The 8,872-nt window shown below is 49.0% G+C and overlaps 1 non-coding gene across 1 annotated transcript; it reads left to right on the top strand.

Annotated features, from left to right (window-relative positions):
* The first annotated feature begins 5,934 nt into the window (after positions 1 to 5,934).
* On the top strand, positions 5,935 to 6,007 carry TRNAA-UGC. Its single transcript has one exon. It is a non-coding gene; the product is annotated as a tRNA-Ala (tRNA).
* The last annotated feature ends 2,865 nt before the right edge of the window (positions 6,008 to 8,872 follow it).

Here is an 8,872-nt window from a genome sequence, read left to right as displayed (position 1 = left end):
AGATGTGGGCTTTCTGAGCTTCTATCCCTCATCAGAAGAATGGAGGAGGGTAATCACTCTTTTCTAGCAGGCTTGTTGCATGGATTCAATGAGCTGATATTTGCAAAGCACTTAGAACCATTACTGGCACTTGGTAAACACTCAGTAAATGTCTCGTCATTGCTAACATTTACTGAGCGTGGACTGTGTGCCAAGAGCCAGGCTGGGCGATACAGGCGTACAGAATGACGGCAGCCTCACAGGAGCCCTGACGGTGGTCTTCTTCCACTTCGATACAGGAGGAAACCGACCTGAGATCATGTAATGCCTTGAGATCGGGCTGCTGGTAAGTAACAGAGTTACCCAGTTACCCAGTGACTGGACGAGTGTGCAGGAAATACGGTTAGTTCATAGGATTATTCTTTCGGGGCTTAATACTGGGCTCAGAAAGAGTTATTGGAGCAGGTGGCAACCCCAGGTGTGACCTCTTCTGGTCTTCAGGTGTGGGCAGGTGGGCCACCTGCTGCTGGCGGTGAGGGCATCTAATGTCCTGCAGGGGACAGCATGGGGTTGGAGCCAAAGGCTGGTCCTGTCTTCACTGGGGGAAACGCGAGCTCAGGCCAACTCAGAAAATTATGACGGCTGTTTTTCCGTGGAAGGATCTTTTAATAAGAGCACCATGGCAGCCCCGAGGATCGGGATGTGCTAAGTTTGCCCTGTGAAGGATCAGCTGGCAGCCAGCGTCCACCATGTGTTTCCTCCCGGCCCCAGTCTTGGCAGGTGCACACGGGCTCCGCGTGGCTTGGCCCCGGCCCTTGGCTGTCTCGCTGCTAACCAGGCTGTACAGCTGCCGCGCAGGAGGTTTTAGTTAAAGAGTAACTGGCGAGAAAGAGGAGGACTCAGCCCATAAACTTTTATTTAAAGGAGATTGAAGGCTGCTCAGATGATGGTTTTGTGGCCCAGAAATCTGTGTGTAGCCATCAGAATGGGGCTGGAAGCCCACTCCCTGCCAACATCATGGTTCATGGACTGTTTGCTGTCCCCGCATCATGCGAGCTGCCCTGCAGACCTCGTCTCTGCTCCCCACCCCCGTGTGCAAGGTCAGCATCACGCAGGAGGACACTGAGGCTCAGCAAGCCCGCGGGACTTTGCCAAGACCCCCAGGGGGAAGCCAGCAGGTGGGATGTCATCACCAGGACTCGCATCTGCCTGGCCCCCGGCGGCTTCCACAACTGATTGACTGGCAAAACTCTCTCATTTTGACCCAACTTGGTTCAGATGGGACTGAAACGTCCCTTTGCGAAATTTCCAAGCAGGAAACAAGCTGGTCCAAACTGCAGCACAGACGGACCCTGCTTGAGGAAATGACACAGGTCACAGGTTGGTAAGTGATGTTAATAAACTGGGAGATGGGGGGCCAGACTTACAAAAGCATCCAAAGCGTTTTCTGTTAACAGGATGTCCCTCTCATCTCATTTGATGAATCCAGTGCCTTGTCTGAGACAGAGTCACGCAATTTAGGCAACTGTCACCTGCTCCCCTCTGCTTTTCCAGCTCTAAGGTTTGCACTGGACTGAATGCTTGTGTCCCCCCCAAATTCATATGCCAAAATCCACAAAGTGATGGTCTCAGGAGCCGCGGCCTTTGGGAGGTGCTTAATAGAATGAGTGCCCTTATAGAAGTGGCCTGAGGAAGTCTCCTTGTCCTTGCTAACTAAAAATTGGCACTGGGTCATGTTGGCACTTGCCATCTACCTCTGCTTGGCTTAAATCGCGAGCCGCTGCAGCCGCTGATCTCCAGCACTCCCTGTGTTCGGGATCGTGTGGCCCAGAAAGCCTGGGTTTAGTTTGAGCTCCCCCTCTGCTCAAGCCCATCATTCTGTAAAGCAGGTGGATTTACAGGACAACCACACCATGGACTTCTTGAGAATTAGGGAAGGCTTATTTCTTTAAAAAATTCCAATTCAGAACTGATCACCATTCCCCCAAAAAGGCAAGGCCAGAGCTTACTGTGTTCTGTCGAAGAAAATATCTGTTAAACAAATTACGAGTATAAACAAGATTTTAGTGGTGCACTTAACCAACTTAAAAGAACAATTGTTTTTGCATTTGATCCAATGCTGCTAATGTGAGATGTGTTTTCACCCATCAAAGCTGGGTCAGCAAATGTCTCCTTTGGTGAGACAGTGTGCATGGCGAGGTCAGGAGGTAACAGGCACGTGGAGCTGTTAAGTTCAATTTTACATCATCAGCCTGCAGGCCGGCCTCTCCTCTCTGAGAACGGAGAGTCTTAGACCTTTGGTGGGAGAAGCTGGAAGTCCATCCATCTCCCCTTTGCCCAGGCGGGGCTGTGGCCACACGGTCCCAGGGGCCCTGCCAACACCGTGGACTGGTGTGGAGTGCATCCCCTGCAGATGCCTGGTCTGTTGAGGGGAGGTGGCTCCCCTGACGAAAAAGATCCATCCCCTCCTGAGTTACAAAGCCCATCCTGGTGCCCTTTGCCTCGATTGGCCACACATAGCAAGTTCTGGTCCCTCCAGCCAAGACAGCCCCTCAGAGAGATAAGATGACCAGCTCTGGGGCTGGACGAGCCTCCTGTGAATAGCCAGAGCTGAAATTGTCTGGAGGGAGCGAGTCTTAGGAGAGAAGGGAGGTGCCGCCCCACTCCCCTCCCTCCCCAGCCACTCCCTCCGAAGGGAAGACGGTTGAGGTGGGAACTGCTTCTTTATCTGAATCCTCCCTGCTAGAGCACCATTTACGTTTGAAAGAGATGACTTGAAACTACCATTTTCCGAGGACTGACACTTGTGGCAGGCCCTCTCCTAAGGCTTTACATGCCCGGTGTATTTAATCCTCACAATCTCCCTCGAGGCAGGTACACGACCTGTTGGCTGAAAAAAAAAAAAAAGCGCAACCTCAAAGTTGAGAATTACGTTTTATTTGTTAGACATACTGAAGTCTTAAGACCAGGAGGCAGTCTCTCAGATCCCTCTAAGAGACCCTTCTGAAGAGTTAAGGGAAGAACCAGGATAAATAGAAGTTTTTGCAAAAACAAAAACAAAAACGAAAAACAAAACCCAAGGAGTCAAACATCAAAAGATTACTGTGAATTAAAGAAAAAGCAGACATCCCAAGTTAAGGAATTTAGTGCTTTCCTGTGTACGGGAAGATGCAAGAGTCTGGGCTCATTGAATCATTCCTTTGATGTGTGTGTTAGCTCTCTAGGGCCAGTATCATGTTTTCTCCATCCTGAATCCCCACAGGGTGGACAGTTGGGGGCGGATGCAATGTCCCTTGTTTGCTGAAGTGGCAGGTGACGTTCTTTGTCCACTGGATGCACACGGTGCACAAGTGCAGAGGGAGGTGCTAGGACGGTAGAATTTCTCTGAACAATACAGGGAGGAGTTTGATGCTGGGAACAGAGGTATCTAGGCGTGAGTAGATTAACTGACTACAAGTGCTCGGGTTTATTTCTGGACTTTCTATCCTGTTCCATTGATCTATGTGTCTGTTTTTGTGCCAGCATCATTACTGTTTTGATTACTCCAGCTTTGTAGTATAGTCTGAAGTCAGGGAGTGTGATTCCCCCAGCTCCATTTCTTCTTTCTCAAGACTGATATGATTATTTGGGGTCTTTCGTGTTTCCATACAAATTTTAGCTTTTTTGCTCCAGTTCTGTGAAAAATGCCATTGGTATTTTGATAGGAATTGCACTGAATCTGTAGATTGCCTTTGGTAGTATGGTCATTTTAGCAATATTGAGTTTTCCAACCCAAGAACATGGTATGTCTTTCCATCTGTTTGTGTCTTCTTCCATTTCTTTCATCAGTGCCTTATAGTTTTTGGAGTACAGGTCTTTTGCCTCCTTAGGTAGGTTTATTCCTAGGTATTTTCTTCTTTTTGACCCAGTGGTAAATGGAACTGTTTCCTTAATTTCACTTTCTGGTATTTCATTGTTACTGTATAGAAATGAAACAGATTTCTGTGTATTAATTTTGTATCCTGCACCTTTATTGAATTCGTTGATAAGCTTTGGCAGTTTTCTGGTGGCATCTTTAGGATTTTTTCTATATAGGATCATGTTGTTTGCAAACAGTGACAGTTTCACTTTTTCCTTTCCAATTTAGATTCATTTTGTTTCTTTTTCTTCTCTGATTGCTATGGCGAGGACTTCCAGAACCATGTTGAATAAAAATGGTGACAGTGGGCATCCTTGTCTTGTTTCTGATCTTAGAGAAAATGATCAGAAAACAACAGTTTCAACTAATTGCACTGAGGGGGTGGGGGGGTTAGGGCTGATGATTAAGACAGAAGGTCTACCCCTCACCACTAGGTTAGGCTACCGTTACGCATTAGTGGGTGCTGGGATGCTTGAGGATGTGCTGTCACTGACCGGAATGCCAGAGTCCCAGGTGGGGTGGGTTACTTAGATGTTGAGACTCTCCACCCCTCCTGTGAGAACTGTTGCCCGTGGCACAGTGCAAGGGTTCTGGTCCTGGCCCAGCCCCCTGCTCCCAACCTGCAGATTGGCAGGGCAGCCCCCATCTGTGGAGCTGTCTGATGAGGTTATGGGATGCTTAAGTGAAATAAAAGAAATGATCTACCTGATTAGTGTCACGTCTTCAGCAGATGCTGTAATTGTCAAAGCAGTTATTATTATTGTATTACTATAACTTCTCTTCCATTCCCCTTTAATTTTATAACCCTGGACCAAACTGCTTAACTTCTCTGCTTCGGTTTTTCCCCATCAGATAGGAAGGTTAATTCCTACATCTCAGGCTTGTGGGAGTATTATGTAAATTGGGACAAGGATGTCAAGAAGCTACACTCAGCGTCCGGTGCAAAGATGGTGCTTAAGAACAGCGAGTCCCTTTTGCTCTATCCTTGAAGATTATGATGTGTTTACTCCCTCCATGCATGAGCTTCACATCTGCTCACAGCTTCCTTCCCTTCCGTGACTCAGGAAGGAGAGGGTCTGAAGCCAGTCAATGCGTTGTAGAAGGTTCTAACTGCACTGAGGCTGCGAGGTCTGCCCTGGAAAACTTGCCTCCTCTTCCTTGTGGGAGGCGAGGCTCACCCTCTCCGAGGACCCCGCTGGAGGCTGAGTCTTAGCAGAATGGTCTTCCTCGACCTCTTCTCTCCTTCCTCCTCCTGAAGCAGAACAGCTCTTGCTAAAGGATTTTGCTCTCCGGCTTGGTATTTCCTGCCCTCCTCAGTTATCTTCAAGTCAAGCATTTTTTCGACCGTGAGCACGTATGCAGATCATTCTAAACAGAATCCTGTCGTGTGCTTTATATTCATGGAAACTTCAGAGCAAACGTTTAAAAGCCAAGCCATCTTGGAGTAATTTGCATTTTAATTAATACTTCAAATAAATTGCCCTTTAAAATTTTTTTCTGTTTTTGGCTTTTGGAATCTTTAAGAGCAAAGAATGAGTGTGAATGTTCCCACTCCAGCAGGGCTGCCTTTGGCCCCTGCTTTGGCTGCTGGGGCCATTCTGGTGCTGGGGGAGAGCCCTGAGATTTAACTGCCTGCCAATTGTTCTTTTGTGAGGGGGCTGAAAAGTCTTACTTTATTCTTTTCTTCGAAGAATAATGTATTAGGGTCGCTATCTAATTGAAGGTGGTGAAGGGATGGAGGTCCTGCACGGAAGAAACAGTTGTCCAAATTCCTCAAACCGTTGTTTGAAGGTGGCCAAATGAACCTCCACACTGTTTTCCATAGAGGCTGCACCAAATTACATCAGGGATGAATCCAAACGTGATTTCTGTGCAGGCACACAAAGATTTCCTGAGACAGATACACGGAAGGGGAGTTGCCGGGTGGAAGGGTACCTATTTCCGATTTGGCTGGAGATGAACTGCTCTCCAAAAAGGCTGTACCTGTTTACACATTTGCCAAAAACCGTGAATGACAGTGCCAATTTACCTGAATTAAAAAAATATTACCCTCGGGAGGAGGATATAGCTCAGTGGTAGAGCGCATGCTTTGCATGCTCGAGGTCCTGGGTTCAATCCCCAGTGCCTCCACTAAATAAATAAACCTAATTACCCTCAAAATCAAAAATAAGCCCCCCCAAAATAAATAAAGTTCACCTTAAAATATTACTACCCTCCATGTCTGGATCTTTTGAAAATCCTTTCCAACTACACCTAGTCCAGCCCGTCCTGCGTGAAGACGTTGCTCAGCGCCAGCTGCTCAGAGGAGGGAAGGCGGAGACGGGATGGGGAGTCAGGGTGAATCAGAGCCGGGTGCTAACGAGACAAGCCTCAGGGAGTCCAGACCCGGGAGGTGAGCGCGGAAGCTTGGAGAGAGGAAGGGCGTGGTCCCGGCGAGAGGAATCAGCAAGGTTAGGAGAAAAGAGGACAGGCGTGCGGGTGAAGGGGAGCTGGCTTCCGTCCTCTCGGCGGCCGGGCTGCCGCGCACCCGCCCGGAGACGCACGGGAGGCCGCGGTTCCCGCCCCAGATGCTCGCTTTCGGGGGCGCGGCGCGCAGAGAGCTGGGGGCGGGGCAGGATGTGCGCCGCCGGGTGCGGACGTTGGGGATGGTGGCGGTGGGGCGCAGAGAGGCAGCGCCGCAGCAGCTGTATTTCTGTGCCATGGAGGAAAGTCGCTCTCGGCGAGGGGGCCACCAGGAAGGTAGTGCTCCCACCAAACGAGCCGGACATCCCCTCCTCCTTGTCCCTGGGCGGGCGAAGCGCAGCGCAAAGGGGAGGGAGCGGGGAGATGTCCCTGGGGCGGGGGCTCGGACGCTTGGGCTGGAGCGCACGCTTGGGCTGGAGCAGAGGCTCTGAGCGCGCAAGAGATGGGAGGCTGCTCCTTGGGGGCAGATATTTGCGCAGACGTGTTACAAAGCCCCGGAGGGGACGGATTCCTGACAACAGTACCAGTTATTGACCGCCTATTATGCACTGCCAATGCTCTGAGCGTTTTGCAAGTTCACTCATCCAGCCAGCCCCACAGCAATTTTATTATTATTATTTTTGTTCCTTTTGAGGGAAATGAGAGAGCGGTTAAGTCATTCCATAATTAAGAGGCAGAGTCAGGAGCTGAGCTCCAGGCACACTGACTCCTGAGTTACGGTTCAAAGTAAACCACTTTGTGATATTGGTAATGGCCAGCTGTATGTCTCTGGGCATGTTTCTTGACCTCTCTGTGCCTCCATTTCTTCATTACAAATTAGGTGCAGCGCTAGGACCTCACGGGGACCTTAAATCTCAATTATTATAGTTTCTCCTCCTATGCCATCTCCTTAAGTTGAGAATTACAGATGGATGAGGAGACTGAGGATTGTTCCTGTGCGGTGAGGGGCTCTGACAGAGCAGACTGGCACTGGAGGAGAGCTGGTCGGGAGAGGGACTCTAGCAGAACCTGGAGAAGACTTCGGTCTGGCTGAGGACAGAGCGCAGGCTCTGAGCAGCTCGGGTTAAGGGGCTTCTCTATTTTCTGAAGAGGAAGAACTGGTAGCCATCCAGGAGCCCCTGAGAGGACCGTTCACAGGATGCTCCGATATTATGGTCAACTTAACCTTCCAGGTGCTCCTCAGCACAGACTCGGTGTTCAGCCATTTCCACAGCCCACATGTCCCCATAAAGTTGTGGAATAACCACTACCTCTCTGTAAACTCTGGGGAGTTGTTGCCACTGCTTCTGTGGGTCTGGGGTGGCGGGGAGTGAGGGTGCATCTCTGCACACACACTCTGCATGCACACTTTGCACACACACTCTGCACACTCACTGCATCACGGGTCATCTGGGCTCGGGTCCTCACACCTGCCTCGAGAGGCTGGTGGACAGGACGTCGCCTCATTAAGGCAGATAGTCCTCTGTGTGCAGAAGGCATCTGTGATACACACGTCGTTAGGTGTCTGTCAGTTACACTTCCTCGCGGAAACAGACATGTCACCAGGCCCAATCTCATGCTGGCTTAGTTCCCAGTCTTGAGAAGACGTTCAATTCGAATGTTCAGACATGAATATTTGCCATTTATTATTCTTCATCAGTTGAATTGTCCTTGCAAGTGGGACAATTAGTCCCAGTCTCCCGAAAGTCCTTTAAAAGAGGCCGTCAGGTTTTGCACCCTCATTCTGTAGAATTCTCCAGGGGTGAGTCCGTGGGCTGGAGGAAGGGGTTTGGTTATGGCCTGTCATGGTCAAGTCAGCTGAGGAGTGGGGACGGAGTTTTGACAACTCAAGCACTGATAACATTTAAAATCAAGGCAGGAGAACGGCTTTTATTAATTACCCATGTCTCCTCCTGCCCGTCTGTCCTCCGCCCCCCCCCACCAGCTGTGAAGCATTTGAGAAAATGGCAAATGAACATGATTATAAGCAATTATGAGTTTTTCTTTTTTAAGAGACAGATGGAATCAAGGTTTCTATTTTCAGAGGTTTTCAAATTTAGGTTATGTCTACATAATGCCACATTATTACCCAGGAACCATATGTTTTCTTTCAGTGCCATTGAAATTTCCTTCTAGAATGGGCCTGAATCAATGGTCAGCGGTGTGTGTTGGAGCAAGTTCACAGATGTTTTACCTGATACAGACCACTTCAAACTACTAACTCCACTTTCCCCCACGTTGATTTTTTTCACCTATCCACATGTTCCTCCCTTCAGCAAGCATTAATTCTGGGCCAGTTTTGTGCTGTGGGATTAAGATGCAGAGGTGAAAAGCAGCATGTTCTGCCTTCAATGAGCTCATTGTTAACTTCATATGGTAATTTGGGAGGATTCAACTTACTATAACGACACTGTCAAGTTTCATATATTTTCTGGATGTAGAAAACACTGGGAGGAATTACAAATTAGCCTCCAAGCTTGCAGCAAATCATAGGACAATCAGCACCTTTGAGAGATTATTACAGAAGTCTGCCAGCAAGAATAGGGCCTCCGT

Source organism: Camelus ferus, chromosome 5 (genome assembly GCF_009834535.1).
Source record: "Camelus ferus isolate YT-003-E chromosome 5, BCGSAC_Cfer_1.0, whole genome shotgun sequence".
In the NCBI taxonomy this organism is placed as follows: Eukaryota; Metazoa; Chordata; class Mammalia; order Artiodactyla; family Camelidae; genus Camelus; species Camelus ferus.
The sequence above is the reverse complement of the archived record's forward strand: the minus strand, read 5'-3'. Positions and strand labels throughout refer to the sequence as shown.